Source organism: Equus przewalskii, chromosome 18, assembly GCF_037783145.1.
Source record: "Equus przewalskii isolate Varuska chromosome 18, EquPr2, whole genome shotgun sequence".
Taxonomy (NCBI): domain Eukaryota; kingdom Metazoa; phylum Chordata; class Mammalia; order Perissodactyla; family Equidae; genus Equus; species Equus przewalskii.
In genome coordinates, this window is record NC_091848.1 from 4,547,462 (window position 1) to 4,567,467 (window position 20,006).

At 40.0% G+C, this 20,006-nt stretch overlaps 1 protein-coding gene across 5 annotated transcripts in view; it reads left to right on the top strand.

Annotated features, from left to right (window-relative positions):
• Positions 1–20,006, top strand: part of PPM1L (protein phosphatase, Mg2+/Mn2+ dependent 1L) — a 215,868-nt gene that overhangs the window by 115,234 nt on the left and 80,628 nt on the right. Inside the window, exon 1 of one of the 5 annotated variants that reach the window (XM_008527927.2) lies at positions 15,514–15,668. The exons of the other annotated variants lie outside the window; for them this stretch is intronic. The gene's annotated coding sequence lies outside the window, so the exon portion shown is untranslated. Of the gene's footprint in view, positions 1–15,513; positions 15,669–20,006 lie in introns of those variants that run through there. 5 annotated transcript variants of the gene reach the window in all.

A 20,006-nucleotide genomic window follows, 5' to 3' on the forward strand; every position in this document is an offset into this window, starting at 1 on the left:
TTCCCCTGCTCACTCTCCTCTGGGAGAAAGAGGTGGTATGACCTGTTGTTTTTTCTTCCTCCTTCTCTTTTTTTCATCCAAGGTTATTTTATTACAAAAGTAATATGTATTCATTGTAGAAATCCTAAAAAAAAAAAAAACCCAAAAAACCTAAAGAAGAAAAAAAATAGCATGTAGTTCCTCCACCCAGAGAGAACCACTCTTGACAGTGGTTCTATGTGGTGGTATACATCCTTATTTTAGGTGTGGGTGAGTTCACACCATAGGACAGTTTGGTAAACTTTTTCAGTTAGCAATATCCTGTAAATATTTCGTGTTATTAAAACTTATTTTACATCATCACTTTTGGTGGCTGTATGGTGTTCTATCATATGAATGTATCTAGATAGGGATAACACATATTTATCTGAAAGCAAAAGCCTTCACACCCCGGACCCCAAAGGCAGGTCACCAACCGTATAACCCAGGCCCCAGTGAGGACCTGTGTGTTCTTCCCTGAAGGCCTGGCTGCTGGAACGGTCCAGAGAACTGGTAGGACTTTGAGAAGGCTCTGGACTGCTCCACCTCTGCTTCTTCGTGCCTGATGCCTCACTTCCTTGGTGGCTGAAAAAAGCCTTGGGAGAGGGTTTCTCAGCTATCATTGCTCAATGCAAAGAAGAGAATTTACATGCAATTTTTCTTTCTTTAAAGCCATGAGAATGTGTAGTCTGTGGGGACTGTTCAACTCTAGATAATGACTTCTGTGAACTTTACATTGGCAATCACTTAATTCACTCATCCTGCAGGATGTAGTTTAGATTCTGTTCTGTTAATCTAATCTCTACTCCAGCTCTGCCTTTAAAGAATTGTGGAATTTGCAACAGCTAGGGTAACTTTCTGGTGGGGAGGAGGCTTAGGGAGTGACTGGCTGCATCCATCTGTATGTATATAAATGCCTCTTTTTTGTGTTTGGTGTTGTGTAGTCAAGAGTCGTGATCCGTCAGTTACAGTTTGCTAGGCCAGAAATGCTGCACTGCAGCAGAGACACTGGAAAATGTGACGATAGGGTGTGCTGGCAGTGCTGAAGGAGCATTGCATAATTGTGGATGCTGTTTGTTTTTCCCAGCTGACGTGTCCTGGGGCCTGGAGCTGTGCACCTTAGGAAACTGAGAGCAGAATGAACCTCAGTGAAGGAGTCCTAATTGCACCAAATCAAAGCTCACTGAGTCAGCCAGGTCATTAACTCCTTGATATTTAATTACTAGCTGCTCCACTGCTGGAAAATGTCATCAGGCCCTTGTACTAAATCTGCTCCTCAAGAATGCATTTCCGTTTTGAATGGTTCATGTTTTATTGTACTATGAAAAGATCAGAAAAACATTTTGACAATCTAGTAAAGCTGGAGGTGCCAGCTGCTGTGTCCTCAGCCACCATTGCCCTTCCAGGCCCACATCTGACTGCCGGCAAGGCCCTGCAGAAGAAACACAGTCCAAGATTTGGCAATAACCTGAGACTCACCTGGGTCTAGTTTGAGGCAGATCCTTGACCAAGGCATTTTGTCTGTTTCTCTCCTCATGTGTTGGAAACTGGGGGAGAATTTTTAAGCGAATTTCTTCGCATGATTTTAACGGCCCAAGGTTCATTCCACGTTAGGGATCAATCTAATGACACGTGAAGACCTTATGCAGGATCTTTTCTAAACAGCGTAAGTAGAGTTTCTCAGATGTTTAGTATTCCCAAGAGTGTGTTTTGTTTTGTGTTTTGAAATATAGTTTCCATGTCAACAGAATTATTTCTTAACACACTGGGTATTTTACTTGTGTAATTATACCAGTTAGCTAATGGCAGAAATGTTACAATGTAAAACAACCTAAAAAATGAAACATTAGAAATAGTTGTGAGATTGATGTTTCCCAAATGGACTTAATAAATCCTGCCTAATATTATTATATTTCATTTTTAGGAGAGTTTATTTGTCATCGTAATTATTTTATTGATCATGACCTTTTAAATGATTTTCTTATAGTTTTCATCATTTCACATAGGTGGAGCACCATGTGTATTAATAATTATGCAGTGTTTGATATAGCTCTGAAGTGGAATGAATTTAACTTGAGAAAACCAATCTAGTGTAATTTTTGTGTTGACCAAGTGGGTTTTTTTCCTCCCAATTTTAGTTTACTTTCATTGTGAGAATACACGTCTGGTTCTTAGCTCAGTGCCTGGCCTATGTAAATGGTCAATAATGTTAGCACTTGTGAACATTTTCATTATATACCAAAATATTTCAGTTCATTTTTTACCTTTAGTAGCAGCTTGTATGTTTTTGTGTGAAATAATTAAATCTCCAGCTATTTACACAGTCTCACAAAATTAAAGGAAAAGTAACCTCTCAATAAATTTTAATAAAATGTGTTTCCTAGGAGCTAATAAAATAATTTAAATTCATTTCATAGTCGTCTCTGAATTAAAACTCTTCTCATTTATCATCCATTTCATTTAATGATAAAAGAAGGCAAGGCCATGTAAGGGAAATCTTTGATACAACAGGAATAAAATGCCTATTGTCTGGTTAAAGCATTGTACTGTTTTTAAAATTCTCTATTTGTCTAGATCCCAAATGTTTTGTGCCCCAAAGTGCAATGAATTAGCATAAAGAGTACATTGAATGGTGGAAACTGTTGTGCCACAAGTTCAGGATACCTTCTAATTGTGTGTATTTCACTATTTAAATTATTATTCAATATTATTTTCTACAGGTATAGATCGCCATAAAATTAAGAGTGTGTGGCTCAAGTTTGATGATATGTCAATCTTTTTAAAAAACTGGCATCAAGAGTGCTTGCCCTAAAGTGTTATATTTTTAAATTCTTACAGGTATTTTTCCTGCTTCATTCTTATATCATGACTGCTTTATTAATACCACACTCTTGTAATGTTGAAAATCAGTCACATTAGGTCTCCTTTTTGCTGCCTTAGTTAAGACTCATTTGAACTCACTTGAAGATCCTCCAACCCAGTCTTTTCCCTTCAGCCCCCTGCCATGTCTTACAGATGAGGAGACTAAAGGCCAGAGAGGTTAAGGAATGTGTTCAAGAGCACACAGCAGCAGAGCTTGCCAGTCGTATTGTGACCTGGAACCCAGGTTTCCTAGTCTTCTTTGGGACTTCTTCCAGAAGAAGCTGGAACAATGGAAAACTTTATTGTCCCACAGTTTACTATGGAATAGAATGAATTGCCCAAGGAAAGCATGCCTAGCACACTTCCAAAGGTTTTTTAAGTAGGGGCAGGTGGTGGAGATAGACTGTTATTAGAGTGAGTCCACAGTGGGAACCCAGGACAGGCCCAAAATACTGTGTAGAATAAGTTCTAGGAATTAGCTGTGAATTTTTTTTTTTTTTTTTGAGGAAGATTGGCCCTGAGCTAACATCCGTGCCCACATTTCTTTGCTTTATTTGTGGGATGCCTGCCACTGCATGGCTTGATAAGTGGTGCGTAGGTTCATGCCCAGGATCCAAACCAGTGAACCCCGGCTGCCAAAGTGGAGCACGCGAACTTAACCACTATGCCACCAGCCAGCCCCGAAATTTATTTTTAAAAATAGCATCCATAAATTGGTTCAAGTATTCTTTAAAGATCATAGAGAGACGACAAGTCCATTCCTTTATGTATTCTCACCCTTTGATCCAGCACATTTCATTCACAAGTCTATGAAGTAGCTCTGCAAGAATCTTATTTTTCTGCCTTCTTCCACCTTGCGTTAGGAAAGTTATCCTATAGGTCATCCTTGTAAGTCATCCTTTCCCTGTTTATTGCCTCCGTAAAGAACAATTGAATTGTATAATTGAAATTTGCAGAGAGAGTAGAACTTAAATGTTCCCACACACAAAGCAGCAGCAGCAGCAGAAGATAAATATGAGGCAACGGATGTGTTAACTAACTGGGCGGGGGAATCGTTTCATAGTGTACATATATCAGAGCACCATGGTGTAAACTTAATATCTTACAAGTTTATATGTCAGTTGGACCTCAAAAAGCTGAACAAAGAACGACTGGAACTTGACTCAGTTATACTGTGGAACTTCTCTGGGAAATGTGTAGTTTATAGGGCCCGAAAGCATAATTAACTATGCAGCCTGGAAATTGTTTTAAGAAAAATTTTTAATCTCAATATGTTAAAGTCATTTTAAGACCTCGGTAGGCAATTGTGTTTGAAAATAGTTTATCTGTTTCCATCTCACTTAATATGATGAACCTAACACATCTACCTCAGCTCTCCTTTCTGGCCGATTTTTCCTGTGTCAGTGCCTCCTCCACACCGCTGCCCCACGTGCTGTTTGAAATCGCAAGCCTAGTGGTCCTTTCCTTTATTTAAAACACTTCAGAGATTTGTTTGTATTGTAGACTTTGCAGGAAGATTCTTTACAAGCTATGGATTTACTTATTTGGTCCTAGAATCAGGTAGTGACTTGGGTTGAAATCCCAGCTGTACCATTTACTAAGGTAAGCAAGGTAACTAAGCTTTCTGGGCCCTATCTGAAAAATGGGTATAAAAATAGTACGTACTTGTGAGAGTCCTGATGAGGAGTGAATAAGATAATGCATTTGAGTGCTTAGCCTAGCTTGCAGCATGCAGACAAGTTTCAATAAATATCAGCTACTGCTGTTTATCATCATAGAATTAATATCCCTAAGTTACGTACGTGGTTCCACGCTGGTGTTAGTTCTTCATCTTCTGCCCTTTCCTCCACCTTTCCCTCTCTCTTGAAACACTCATACACACTCTTCACTCCAGCCTGAAAACTCAGTTTTAGCCTCAAACATAGCAAGCTTTTCGTGCCTCTGTCTTTTGTGGGCTGTGCTCCCTGCCTGGACGGCTCCCCGAGCCCACTGTTCTGCTCTTCCCTGATTCCCTCAGCCCTCCGCTCTCCTGTCTTCTGACATGGTGCCTGCAAGGCTTCTCAGTTAGAGAATTTATTGTACTCTTCTGTAGTGATCGCCGTCCCAGCCATTAGCTTCCTTAAATCATAAGCTGTTTGAGGGCAAGGACTCTGTCCTTTTGCTCTCTGTATTCAGCATGATGCTGGGAGCTTCATTAACACAAGAAATGTTGAAAAATGAATACTCAAATGAATTAATGGGTTTGCTTTGTAACTCAGTGCAGGCACCCATCTGCTTTTCATAGCTGAATTTTGACAATTGCTGGTCTAGTAGACAAGAGGACAACCACTTCTTACTACATTTATTCAGTTCCCTCTGGAATATCATAGAAGTTAGGCATTTCACTTGATTCAGGGATGCCATCTGGTGGAGAAAAGGGTAACCACGGGGGCAAGCTTACCCCAAATCACTTGGAAATTAGGTTGATTACTCTTCATTAATATGGAAGTTTCCACTGTTTCATGGCGGTTTCCAGAAGCATAGTCAGGAAAAACTCCCTGATAATTGTTCTTTCATTCTTGTACATTTGGTTTCTTAACATTTTAAGAAGTTGGTCAATCATGAATAATGTTTGAAAACAATTTGGCTAATAAGATATATGTAACTAAATATTGTTTACCTGTTCACTCAGTGTGTGATAGAATAAAACTGGAAAGTTTTATAATGTTTGTTTATAAAAATACTTAAACTGTGTGACTTTAGGAACTTTACAGACCCTAATTGCTTTTCTGATTGCTTTAGCTCACATAGAGAATAGTGAAAATCAGTGGCAGAGATCCTACAGCAAATGGTCCATCCAGTGTATGCAGCTCTAACTTCCTAGATTACATAGATTTTTTTCTTATAAAATAGTGAAAAATACAGTGTATAACTTAAGCAATTCAAGGTAAACTGATTATCTAAAATTTGGATATTGAATTTTCTAAATGTTTCGGTGACACTGAAGTCTTTTGATTCATTCATTTACCAAGCATTCATTGGGCACCTACTGAATGTCTGCTACTGTCCAAACTGCTAAAGAACCAGAGATGAAAGATATAGTTTCAATTTGGGCCCAAATAATGAATAATTTAGGTAAGAATGTAAAGCTGTATAAGACAAAAGGATATATTTGCATGCTCATTGTTTCATTATTCTTCTTCTCCACCTCCAACATGCAAGCATTTAATTCATATTATTATTCTCAGTACTAATTTTTTCATAATATACCAAAAATGTCATTTGATGAAATCTCTATCTGCCAGAGAACCAAAAAAATACATGTACCACATTAGGCAGCATTTAGGCATCCATTTAGGTTTTCATAAGAGTTCCTTATGTTCATTGACTCAGCCATGTGCATTATAAACATCATACATAGAAAGTTACCAGTTTTATTCATGCCATTTTGATGGATTTTCTTAGAGTATATGAATCTAAAGGGAAATTATGGTTTCTGATAAAACTACATATGCATTCAACATTCACATTTCTGACTTCTTGGACTCCACTTACCTGGAGGATAGATTCCCCCCATTTCAACTATGTGGAGCACTATCACCAACCAGGGAACGAGTGACGAAGGACGAAGGGGAGAGTAACAATCACAAAGCCTGTGCGTCTTTCTCCAGTAAGAAGCTTAAACATTTCCCAAGTCTCTAGGCTAGATAATTGTGCATAAAGTAGCCGCTTAGAAGCAGGATTCTCTGCCTGTGCAGGGAGATCAAGAGCTGCTTACGGTATCGGGTAGGTTGGTGTCAGGAGATGTGCCTCCCTTCATGCTCCAAAGACGGCCTTAAATACTCAAAATCTGCTGGGTTTTCTTCTGTGTATTCTGTGAGAAACTGTGAAGTATGTGTTTCACTTCAGAAACATTCCATCAAAAGAGGTTAAGGTAACTTTGTATCGTTTAGAGCATTACAGTTGAGTTAAACGGGACATTGACTTAGTGGGACTCTGCATTCCCTCACGCCACTTGTTAAGTGAGGTGTTCCAGAATTGAGCTCTCATTGGTAGGACTTTCATTTGAAAAATTACATAGGACATGTGCATGTATATCCAGATCTAATTTTCTCTTTATCTGAAGAAGTAGAAAGGACCCTGAGAATTCCCCTAGTTCTTGGGAAGGCTGCCATTAAAGTACTCTATTAAAATGTGTTACATATAAAATTTTGTACAGCTCTTGAAGGAAAGATTTCACACAGAGCTGGCAACTCACTTATTTTATAAACAGCTATTCAAAGCAAAAATGGCCAGCCACCTGTCTTCTAAAGTTCTGTTACTTTCATTATTTACTTGCCTGAATGTGGATATATGATTTGTGTTAGAAAAGAAAGCTTGGTTTGTTGAGTGTGTCTCACAAGTCCTGTTGACTTGCTTCATGACTTCCTTATCCTAAGGCACTAGATCAACACAACATGTTTTGAAGAGGAATCGTAAGTACCACCTTGGGGAATAAAAAGAAATTAATAATTGAGTATTGTAGATTGCAAAGTTGATAGTTTTTCTAGTCTGACAATTTCCATACTGATTTATGACATTTGGAAATTGTTTGTTGCAACAGTAAATCTTTAGGTAGATCTTCCTTGGATGTGGACCGTCTGGTGTAGGAGATAAAGACAGGATGCTGCTCCACAGCAAATGGTTTTTTGCTTGCCATTTCAGAGACACCAGCCCTCACTAAGCAATTTATTATTTTCTAAAGTTGAAGCAGCTGTGGATTACTATAATTATGAATTTATTATGTCCTTGCCAATCTACTCTGAATCCTAATTCAGATTTTACATGTCTCTTTGGAACTCTGTTAATTTTCTTGTGATTATGTGGTTCCTAGCAAATGACAGTTTTGAGAATCCAAAGTTGCTTAAGTTAGTTTTTCATGTGACATCGCCTAGTTGCCTATTGTTTTTAGAATGCCTGATCACCTTTTCCTTTAAATGTTACATCATGTTGAAGCAGCCACTCTTTATAATGTCTGGCTGCATTTTTATTCACCCATTTCCTCTAAGGATTGCTACGGAGCTACAATTTCCAAGGCTCCCTCTGACTTTTTAGGTTGTATGGTCAAATGGAAAGCAATAGAATGTTTAAGAAATCTCTCTGGGGTGTTAGAATTTTTAAATCACTTTGTTGGGTTCACATAGTAAACTATACATACTTATGTTTTAGAACTGATCAAATTGTTTTAGTTATTTGTTGTCTTTAGTTATTTCTGTAGCTAGATTGTGAGCTATTTCAAGGTGACAACTTTCTACAACTTATTTTTATACACCTAGAACCCAAGACAGGGCTCAATACATGAAGGCAAATAATAAATGCAGGTGAACAATATAAATAACATATATATATATATATATATATATATATATATATATATATAAACACACACACACACACACCCCTGCTAATTTTGCTTTGGTTTGGCCGTTCATCTATACCAGGGTTTGGCCAACCGTTTCTGTAAAGATCCATATAGTAAATATTTTAGGCTTTGTATATCATACATACTCTGTCTCAGTTGCTCAGCTCTGCCGTTGAAGTTCAGAATCAGCCATAGACAATACGTAAACAATTGAGTAGCACTGTGTTCTAATAAAACTTTATTTATGAAAACAAGTTTGGGCTGTAGTTTGCCACGCTGGATTTAGCCCAAGTCTCATAAACAGGTTTCATCTCGTGTGCTAACTTTGATTGATTGGTGGAATACTGTGTTGAGAAAGATTCTCAGGGTGGGTCTGGGCTCAATGGTAAATTCTTTGATTAATAATGTCTGCCATAAGCATTATTTTGATCCTTACTATGATTTATTTTAAGGACTCTGTGACCTATGTAGATGGTTGCCTTTATTTCTTTGCTTTGGCTGCCAGGAAACTCAGTTTCTAATTCATCTCTAACAAACAGAAGGAATCTTAAGGCATATATTTTGTCTCAACTTTATCCCTGTCTTCATTTCAATTTTGCTGTCTTATTTTTCTTAGCCTCAAATTTCTAAAACTTGCCTTCGCAAAATATTTATGAAACTATAGATTTTGTTGAGGAGCAGAGGACTATCAGAGGTGTACAGGAGCACATGTGCAAGACCCTGTGAGGATTAAATGAAGTAATTTATATAAAGTACTAAGCATAGTACCTGGCACACAGTACGTACTCAATATATGGTAGCTGTTAAATATATGTCAGCTAAAGAGCTGGGCCAGCTGACCTATAAGGGTAAATTACATTATTTATGATTTCTCCAGCCCTCCTCCCAGCTGGGAGGGAAAAACCCAGGAGATGTGAATGCTCTCTCAATTATCCAGATTTCATCTTTCTGAATTAAGTTCCTCCCAGTGGGAAATACTAGGCTACACCATACATTTGAGTCTTTTTTTTCCTACTCCTCTGTTTGTGAGGAACTTTCTGCATGGAATAGGACCGTGTATCCACATGGAGGACAGTGAAGTCGGCTTTGGAGTGGGGAGACCACTGGACTTCTTTCTTACCCTCCTGTGGCAACTTCCATACATTTCTTAAAAGAGAAAAGCACATTTTAGTTTTATTCCTCTTTTTGGCACGAGTTTTACAACTTGGGACAAATGATTCTAAGCTAGTTGATTATATCAGTTGACACTATTTTAGCTCACTATTCTTTCATAAGTAAACATCTTTTCTGACTTAAAAAAAGTGAATAATGTAAGTTACCCAGAGTCTTATGACTCTGTGTATTATTGCAAAAAGGTCAAAACTTGGTGTAAATTTGACACTTGAGAGTGGTGTGGAAGAGAGCTAAGGCTGTCCCACTTGCTACACTAAACAAAGATCAGCCACAGTGTGAGAACCAGGTGAGAAAGAGAAAGAATGAAAAAGACATGAAGTGTTGACTGGGGCGGGGGTGGGGGAGCAGTCGAGAGCTTCTGGGGACCTAACGTGGTTGTCAACTCAGATTCTTTATAAGAAACCCATTATAATGAAAAGAAATTGAGAAACTAATCGCCTCCCCACACACATCAGAACTTATTATTGGTTTTGTTTGGGCAGGCATAGTCACATCGCTCCCTTCCTTAGGCTCCTTGACAGACCCAGTGGCTGGTGTCTGACACCTCAGAGCACGAGCTCGTCTCGAAGCCTTCCCTCCTGTAAAATTGCAGCTTTTATTCACTGTGGCTCTCGTTTATTCACATTTTTGAAGGTTCATGTCAATAAAATCTGCTTGTCCTTACTGCCTCTGTTGACTTCCTCCTCCTCCCCCCTCGGTCTGTGAGCCTCCTGATGGTGTTTTAGACCTCAGCTCAAGTGGCTCTGTCTCAAGGAAGCCTCCCTTCTCCCCACCAGGCTGTTTAGGTTCTCTTGTTACATCCCCTCAAAGAACCTCTTCCTCTCCTTAAAGCACTTCTGCATATATCTATATATCTATATCTATATCTATCTATATATATATATAGCATATAGATCATAAGCACCATGAGAGCAGAGACATGTCGACTTTTGCCCGCCATTTATTTCTGGCACCTAGCACAGTGCCTGCCATGTAGTAGGCACTCAGTAAATATTGACTGAAAGGATGTTCTAGCCCGTGCCCATCCACGTGTTGTCTTTTGGAGCCGAAGCAGGACTTGGGAAAGGATGTATTTTTCCCTGTAAGGCCCATGAACTGTTTGCCCATTCATATTTTAAAATATATCATCTTATATGTACACAAGCAGGTGCATTCGCTGCTGAAATTATAGCTTTTCCACCCAGTTAGGTATCCCATTTTCCTCTTACTAAAATAAGATACGCTTTCAAACTCCGTATGCAAAGTTATGCAACGCTGCTGGTGATGCCGATTGGCTTTCCTTTCTGCTGCATTTTGCTGCAGCTCACTGGGCTTCAAAATTCCACTGGCAGTCCCCGGCAGAGGGCAGGTCAGTGTTCTGACCGTGCCTGGGCATGGTCAAGAGGAAATCGCCTTGCTTTCAAGGTGCTTTGCCACAGGTCACTGAGCCCTGTTTCACACAGCTTGCTGAGACTTGCTTGATTGCCCACAAGCTGTTGGAAAAGGGTTCCAGGTGCTCCTGGCAGCAGAAGTACTCAAGGTCAGGGAGCTTGCTTCAGGGAAGGGGTCCGCCTTTCAGAGGCCGAGCAGATTGGCAATTCTATACGATCAAAAAAGCCTGTGGCATTGAGGGTAGGCACATGGGAATGTCACTGCATACACTCAAGGTTTTTACAAGAATTAAAAACATTTGCTTTCCAAACTGAGTCCCGGGGATGCAGAATGGCTGTTATTGTGGGGGGTCTGGTAGAACTCGGGATGTACAAAGACTCCATTGTATAGCTTTGTAAAAATACACGTGCCTAGACCATGTAAAATCAGAACTCTAGGGGGTGGAAACTGGGGGGCTTCACCCTTTTCGTGAGCCTGTTAAAATACAGCACAAACTAAAACAGATTCCAGAGTCCATGGAGCAGGCCCCATATTCTACAATTTTAAGAAGATATCCCCTGCCCCCACCCCAGGTGATTCAGAAGCAGTTGGTTGGAATCACCACCCTTGAGAAACGCTGATGCGCTCCACCACCTCATTTTGTAGGGAGAACTAAATTGGCCTTGTTCCTAGGGTCCCTCCCATGCGTGGATCTAATGAGGCCGCTGTTCCTGAACTTCATAGCTGGGTTCCTAAAATGGGACACTAGATACTGTGTATGTGTGCACGTGTTTCTGAGAAGAAAATCCATTGCTCTCAGATTTTCATTTAGGTTCAAAATTACACAAAAATAGTAGGAAACTTTCTTAGTTTCTTAGTTTCTTATGGGATACAGCTTGCTCTGGCCCTGCCCAGACCGGCAGTCCTCCTCCTTGTGGTATTAAACAAGACTCGTGCTCGAGAAGTAGAAGACGGCATGGCATTTTTATGCCATATGGCAGAAGAGTGGCCAAGGTCAGAGGGATGGGAAGAAACACAGTGGGCCTGGGCTTTTGGTCTTTTAGTTTGTGTCATGTAGAATTATTGCTCACGGAGTAATAAGCCTCATTTTACAGACCCTTGCCCATCCTTTTCTTCCAGCCTGCCTACCCTGGGCTAAGTGTTAGGGAGGACCGTGGATGGGGAAAAGCTTTTGTTCTACCGGCTAGTTACTTGTGAACTAGTGAGGAGGCAAAGACGTGACCAGATGGAGGCATTATGAAGTGACTGAGAGCTGGAGTAGCGGTCTCGACAAAGGACAGTGCGGTGGCAGCCCAGGTGAGGGAGCAGGAGCTTTTGCTCTGGAGAAGACTGCTTTTGCAAGCCAAGTGGTGACTGCTGTTTGTACAGAAGTTTTAAAACTATGTGCATACAATAGATGCTACTGAATGCATCTTTTATTACCCCTATGTGAGATGCAACAAATTGTTTTCTTTGTCAGGTTAGCCTCAAAAAAATTTTGATCATAGGTCTTGCAGGTAGAGCCGGAGATGGAGAAGAGTAAATGAAACCTTAAAGCAGTACTGACCTTGGTGTTTTCCTCTACGGACGGTTACATTTCAGAGTAGGCAGCGTCTGCCTTTCCTGGCCTACACTTTCCCCTTTATACCTCACTCCCAAGAAGTTCTCTGGGTGCTCTGCTGCTGCTTATTCCACTTTCCTGTGTATAAACATCTCGGCAACTCGTCCATACTATCTGGGTGTTTTTTGTTTGTTTTTGGTGAGGAAGATTGGCCCTGAGCTAACATCTGTGCCAATCTTCCTCTATTTTGTATGTGGGACTCTGCCACAGAATGGCTTGATGAGCGATGTGTAGGTCCACACCCAGGATCCACACCCATGAAGCCAGGGCTGCTGAAGTTAACCGCTACACCACCAGGCCAGCCCCATAAAACATCTGCTTTTGATAGGGGAAGGAATAGCATAAACTAGAGGTTGAAAGCTGTAATGACTGAATTTTGGAGATCAAAGAAAGCCAACAGGGAAAATGATTTGGAGCAGGGATCCATTTTGGGTTACTCAAATCACATTACATAAGACAGTTACCAGGTTCCTGGACAGAAAGATGGACCCTTCTCCACACCCCCGCCGCACAGACAGCAGCCTAAATCCAATGCTCGTTTTGAAGACACTTCTTAAAGGCCTGTGAGGCTGGGGACGTCAGCCCAACTGGCACTGGCTTTCAGCTTCCCTGACACCGTGGCCACACCTGCTCTCTGGAGGTGCTCCCTAAATAGGCTGATGGGTAACTGTGGAGCAGAACCCAAGTGAGGCCCAAGAGGGCTTCTCTGGCTGTATTGGTAGCCAAGAAACATTTTGTCTGACTCTGTTTTGGCTGCCTCCCTGAGGGCACTGCTCTATTGTCATGGCTGTAGAGTTCTTTTTGGTTAGTGACACATGAGTGTTTTATAATTCATTTATGACAGTTGGTCCCATTAGCTCCCTGAATCCTCCAGGGCGTTTTCAGTTAGCATTCTGTATGGAATCTTCTAGAACACATTTGGATAGCACTTAGGGAAGTTAATATTTCCCCCAAGCTTTATTGCCCAAGATTCAGAAATGGAAGGAAATTCTATCAGTAATTAACCATAATTTCCTAGAAATATGAAACATTTTTCTGTCTGTAAACAAATATTACCTCACATTTTTCTTCTGTAGAGCTCAAGCGTATAGAATGTGAAACAATTTCTTCCTTCTATAACTGTTGACAAAATAGGAACTTACCTTTCACAGAAATTTAACAAGCCTGTTTTGACTGAGTGCTACTTGTTTTCTCAACAGATTTATGATAAAAAAGAAAAAAATTATGGGGGGGTTGGCCTGGTGGCATAGTGGTTAAATTCACACACTCTGCTTCTGTAGCCCAAGGTTTGCAGTTCGCAAGTTCCAATCCTGGGCACAGACATATATACTGCTCATCAAGCCATGCTGTCGCAGCATCCCACATACAAAACAGGAAGATGGGCACAGATGTTACCTCAGCAACAATCTTTCTCAAGCAAAAGGAAGAAGATTGGCAACAGATGTTATTAGCTCAGGGCCAATCTTCCTCAACAACAACAACAAAATAAAAATAAAAATTATGGGGCTGGCCCTCTGGCATAGATCAGTTCAGTGTGCTCCACTTCATCGGCCCAGGTTTCTGGATTTAGATCCCAGTGCAGATCTACACTGCTTGTCAGCCACGCTGTGGTGGTGACCCATAAATAAAGTTGAGGAAGACTGGCACAGATATTAGCTCAGGGCTAATCTTCCTCAGGAAAAAAAAAAAATTAAAAGGAGGACCATGGAACTAGTATAGCCTTTTCCCCCTGATTCTCTGGAATATGTGTGGTCACTGAGGGGCAAAGAATTCATTAATCATCAGTTTCTTAGTGGGGAAATAACTTCAGCTTTTCTTCAGATTGTAAACAGATGTATGTTTCAATCCCTTAGAATTTGAATGTAGATTTGACCAAAATAATAAGATTAGGAAAACAGACCACATGGGTAAACAGCATTTGATACCTTAGCTAATTATATGTCACTGGGATTAGAGAGTAGGGATCTAGACAATGGAGGTATATAGACAATGGAGGTAAGTTAGTTTTTATGTATAGAAAGCAACCGTCTGCAGCCTGGGAAGCCATCATTCAGGCGTTGGAGTTTGAGTTCTGTTTTCACACTGTGACTGGGTTGGTGCTACCATGTGAATATGGCCTCTGATTAAATATTGATCAGATTACTGATAAAGTTACTAAGGGTTTGTTATTTGAGGAACCCCAGAGAAATTTTCCTGAATAACCCATAACTTGGCAGTTGTCACCTTAATGTTTAAACTAAATGAAAACTTCAGGCTCCATATTAAGCAGGATATATGATTTCAAGTTCCTTGCATGCTGGGTGTTAGGCTCTCTGTGGCGGTTGTTTTGCCGCATGACTGATAGCATCTGCATGTCCACAGCTTTGGTTCTTCAGAGGAATCTCAAATCTCCAGAAGAAGCATAGGATTTCATTTCTGTATTTCAGGTTTAGGCCTGGGACTTTCTCCTGTTGCTGTCCCTCTTGAAGGAATCAAATTTGCTTTCTTGAGGCAGAATTATGAATTCAGGACTGCAAGATGGTCCTCTGAAAGATGCTTTTCTTATTTAAATAGCCCCTCCAGGTTAGAAGTGTCAAGGACTGAAAATAGCAAGAAATGATGCTCTTGGCAGGCATGAGAGAGGAACAACTCTCTGGCCATGTGTCCTCTGCCTGGTGGGCAAGGGCACTCACTCGGACTTTCCTTTAAAGTGCCTGGAGCCAAAGAACATGTGTCAGAAGTTAATGACATGTTACTGTAAGAAAGATGGACTCCAAGGTGGACCTCGGGAAGTTACCATTTGGTCTGTGCCGGCTGCTACCTGATCAGCACCTGCACAGTCACTCCCTTCAAGGGCAGGGAAACCTTGTCTGCAGTAAAAATATGACTTCCTTCTCTCTTCTCTCTTCCTGTGGCACAAATTTTGAAGGATCTCCTTTATCTCATGAATACCTAGCAATCATCCCTGAGCTACCATTTCCCAAAATTCAGCTCTTTTCCTACGCAGGATTTGCAGAATTGATTTCCCATCCTAGCTGCCCTGTATGTCTTCCTCGGTGCCAGAGTCTGCTGCTCACCCAGAGGGTCCCTGACAGGACCTTGGAGCCAGATCCAGCCCCTTATTGTGAGATCAGTGCCAACTCTGCCATTGACACAGGTCTGAGGATCAACCCCTTTGCTTTAGGCACCTTTCGATCCAGTTTAGAAGCCTGTGTCCGTTCACAACCAACACTCAGATCCGAAGCAGTAGCACTGTGTTCCAACTCAGGCGTCTGTGTGGTTGGTGTAAGTATAAAGTGAAAGGCGCAGCCAGCAGTTCTCTGTCCCATTCATTTCAAGGAGCTTGAGGATTTTGAGGATTTCTCTCTGCCACATTATTCTGCGTGTGTGTGCGTGCGTGCGCACACATGCGCGCGCGTCTGTGTTAAATAAAATGAAGAGGAAGGGTTATTTATAAAATCAGAGAATTTGAAAGATATTAAAATTCTGAAACTTACTTTTATCTTGGCAAAGCACACTCTAGACTATCCTTGAGGCAAAAGTGGGTATTTTTTCTGAAGATGCATTTCCTAGTTTTGTAATCTTAGAATCTCATCTGTTGGTTTTTCAAAGTTGCTTTGAAATTGTGTCAGGACCAACATTTATAACATAACTCATTACAAACTTAAGTGATAAAATCCATTCCTTGATTTTAAAAATACCTTCTAAGTAAGAATTTATTGAATATAGGGAAAGCTTGCTTTCTTTTGAATATTATAGCTAAAACTTCTATGTATAAAATTACATACTATAGACTAAGTCTTAGAATTGGTAATAAAAGTGAACATTTGATTTAAAAGGAGGGGGCAAAAAATAAAAAACTCCTGCAACGATGAAATATACAGTATTAAATAAAAATTATAAGGCATATTTTCATGGTTAAGGACATCAGAAGCCTGTTTTTACTTTAAGCATATTAAAGTTCAAAATGAATAGTAACTTGATTTTTGTGAATTCCCAGAGAAAAAATAATAAAAGTTATTTGAACATAGGTCTAATTTACTTGCGATCTTTCTCTAATGGAGGCTGTATTAGAATTTAATTCAGTATCTCTTAATATGTTTTCTTGAAAATAACTTTTGCCTCCCTGGAACTTGTAACCAAAATCATTAGTCTGGTATTTTTCTTTGGAGTTCTATGAAATAAGTTTTCTCATGTAGGTTTTTCTTTTTTGAGGGGTGGTGGTGAGTATTCCATAAAATACAGAGAGGTGGATAGTTTTCAGGCTTACAGTAAATGTTCAAAAGTAAATTTAATACATTATGTTGCACCGTACTGCATTTTCCCCTTACTCTCAATAGCACCACTGTCATCTTTAGCTTCTGGTTTTGCAACATGGAAGCCATTTGACTGTTCTTCTTTCCCAGCTGTCACCAGGCTTTGCTCATGTGCTCATCTGTTCTCTTCTCAAGGGCGCTATCCGCCCTGCGCTGCTTTACCTTACAAGTGAGTGACCACAGCATGCGTCTCTTTCTTTTTAAAAAATTGTGGGTTTTCCCTTTCTTTTTCTTTTCTGTTTCAAAAGCTGTTGGCATTTTCTGCTCCACCACTCACTGCATAACCAAGGGTAAGTTACTTAACTGTCTCTTCATCTGTAAAAACCCATTATGGTTGTTGGGAGGATTACATAAACAAACGTACAATAAACATAAAGCATTCAGCACAGTACCCAGCACATAGAAAGTGGGCAATCGCTTTTCTGTTATTTTTATTTTAGAAAACTTGGAAAATGCAAAAAACCACATGGAGAAAAAAATTATCACCCACCCAAACTCTTTACTCTGAGATAACTAATGATACATATTAATATGATTCAGCCAGTTTTTTTCTCATACATGTAGTATTCAAACTATTTTGCAATCTGCTTTTCATTATGGACATTTTCCCATAATTTAGTATTCTTTCATAACATGATTTTTAATAGCTGCATTGTATTGCATTGCATGGCTATCTCATAATTTAATCAATTTCTAGACAGATTTTCATTATCGTGAATAATACTTTGATCAACATGTTTGCACACAAGTCTTTATGCTCATCTTTAACGTTTTTCTTAAAATAAATTCCTAGAAAGATTGCTAGGTAAAAGGCGTAACTGTTTTAAAGTTTTTGTTACATCTTTTTCATTTTCTGTCCAAAACGATTGTTCGATTTATACTGCCATCACAGTATAGAAGGCCAGTTTTCCTTTCCTTCAGATGTGTTACTTGTCTCCCTCCTTCTATCTCATTCTATTTTAGAGCCTTTTAAACTCAGCTCCAGGCACATTCTTCCTCAAACAAGATTTGATCATTGATTTCCCTTTTTAAGATGTTTAGTGGTTTCCTGTTACGAACTGCTGCCAATCCAGACTCCTGGTGTTAAACCTGTTAAAGGCAGTTAACTTCCCCAGCTGCCAGCTCTCGCATATTCCTAGTTTTATCAGCTTCACTTCTTCTTATTTCTCCTATGAACTCATATTCGCTGCTTTCTGGATTGCTTTTCTTTTGTCCAGTAAGTGCTTCCTACGTCAGAACTGATCTGTAAATGCCACTGGAATGATTTCCTGACTGTTTTTCTTGTTCCCTCTCCTTAATTTCTCTCCTCAGAGGCTGCTCAGCACTTAACATAGCTCTTATATTTAAGTAAATGTGTTAATTCCTCTCAAGATTCATGCCCATTGTTGTATTGCCTTGTCAGATGTGTTTTCCAGTACTGCACGTGTGGGTTCGGTGTCTACGTTATATTGCAGGTCCCTTCGTGGCAGAGGTTTGTTCTCCCAACACTGTCGAGTCTAGTGTGCTGTGCTCACAGACACTCAATAAATTGGAATTGGCTGGCGGACAGGTTTTCTTTCTAAGATGAGTTGTGAACCATTTAGCACCTTTTAAAATACACTCCTCCTCCCCCTGCCAAATTCTTTCATATATGTTGATTATTTCTCAAAGAACGTACCATTGCGATAGCAAATCGTTTTTTAGCATAATGACTAGTATCAGCCTTCTACCTACTAGGTTCCCAGAATCTAGATTCTTGATCGTTCCACCTGTTTTCTTCTGTCCTTTTCATCCATTGAGTACTTTTTTGCAGGATCTACTCTAGCCCTTCACTGTCCTCCAGACTGAGGTTGGCATGGGTAATAAAAATGGATGCAAATTCTGTAAGAAGGTGCATTGGGCACCCTTTGTGCCCTGCCTCACAAGCTGTTTATTCCAGCTGGTAACTGTCGTTTCAGGTACAACCGGAAGAACCTGTGAACTATGCAGCTTCCGCTTTCTGCCCTGAGTCTCCTCTATTACTGCCAGGCTGTGTTTGGGAACCTACTCAGCAGGTCAGATGAGCACAAACCTGAATGTGCAGGCAGAGTTAGCACCCCACAAGACAACTCTTAACTCAGGGGCACAATTCTGAGGTACATTCTACATGACTCCTCAGGGGGCCTCTAGGAGAATCAAGCGCATTGCCAAATGAAGAAATAAAGGCAACAATGGGGACGATCAAACAGTTATGGAGAGGAAAGCATTAAAGCTTCATATACAGCTTTGTATGTGTCAAGTACATAATTTATCATTTTTGCATCTGAATGATGATTTGGGTTTCAGCTGTTTACTTTCCTAAAATAATGGCATCAATAATAATTAAAGGTGAAGTGTAGGGGCCTGCCCTGTGGCCGAGTGTTGGGTTCTCGCACTCTGCTTCGGCGGCCTGGGGTTTCACTGGTTCGGATCCCGGGTGCGGACATGGCACTGCTCATCAGGCCATGCTGAGGCAGCGTCCCACATAGCACAACCAGAGGCACTCACAACTAGAATACACAACTATGTGCTGGGGGGCTTTGGGGAGAAGGAAAAAAAGACCAAGTGTAGTTCCATTCGCCAGTAGAAAACCAGACTCTTATGCTGTATCTGGAATCATGAAAGGAGGTTCTTATTGCAGGCAAAGAATTATGAATAGTCAGAAAGCTTTCTCCAACAGCTATCTCAAAGTCTCTGATTCTTGGATACAGTCAAGATATTAAGCTTCTATGGTGCAAAACGCTGAACCAGATGCTGAGGGGGGAACACAAGAATGTGTAAAATACAGTCCTTATCTCAGCCAAACTGGAGAGCTAAAATACCTATACCTATACGAAGACCTATATAAATACTTGAAAGACTGTTGGGTGCTATTAGGTGTGTTCACTATCGGTGTTTATAGCGTTTGAGCTGAACTTTGAAGGATGTGAAGGATTAGCCAAAATCAATAATTTGTCTACTTTCACTCAAAGATACAGATTGATAACAGATAAGAAGAAGCTGTATCTGTGAAGATACAGAATGATATCATAAATTACTCCAAAAAGTATAAATTACTACACAATGCAACATACTAATATCGGTAACAATAATATTGTTTCTGGCACAGTTAGGTAATGAGAATATGCAATTTAGGATTTAAACTCCAAGTAGCATTTATCATAGATTAAAGAATAAATAAGTAATCCTATATTTTAATTTTGTTTTTCACTTCATTTTTAGAATTCCAGTGAAATTCTTTAAATTGCTCTTTGTATTGTTTATTACTTGTGGAATAATTCCAATCTCAGCTAATAATATTTCAGCCTTC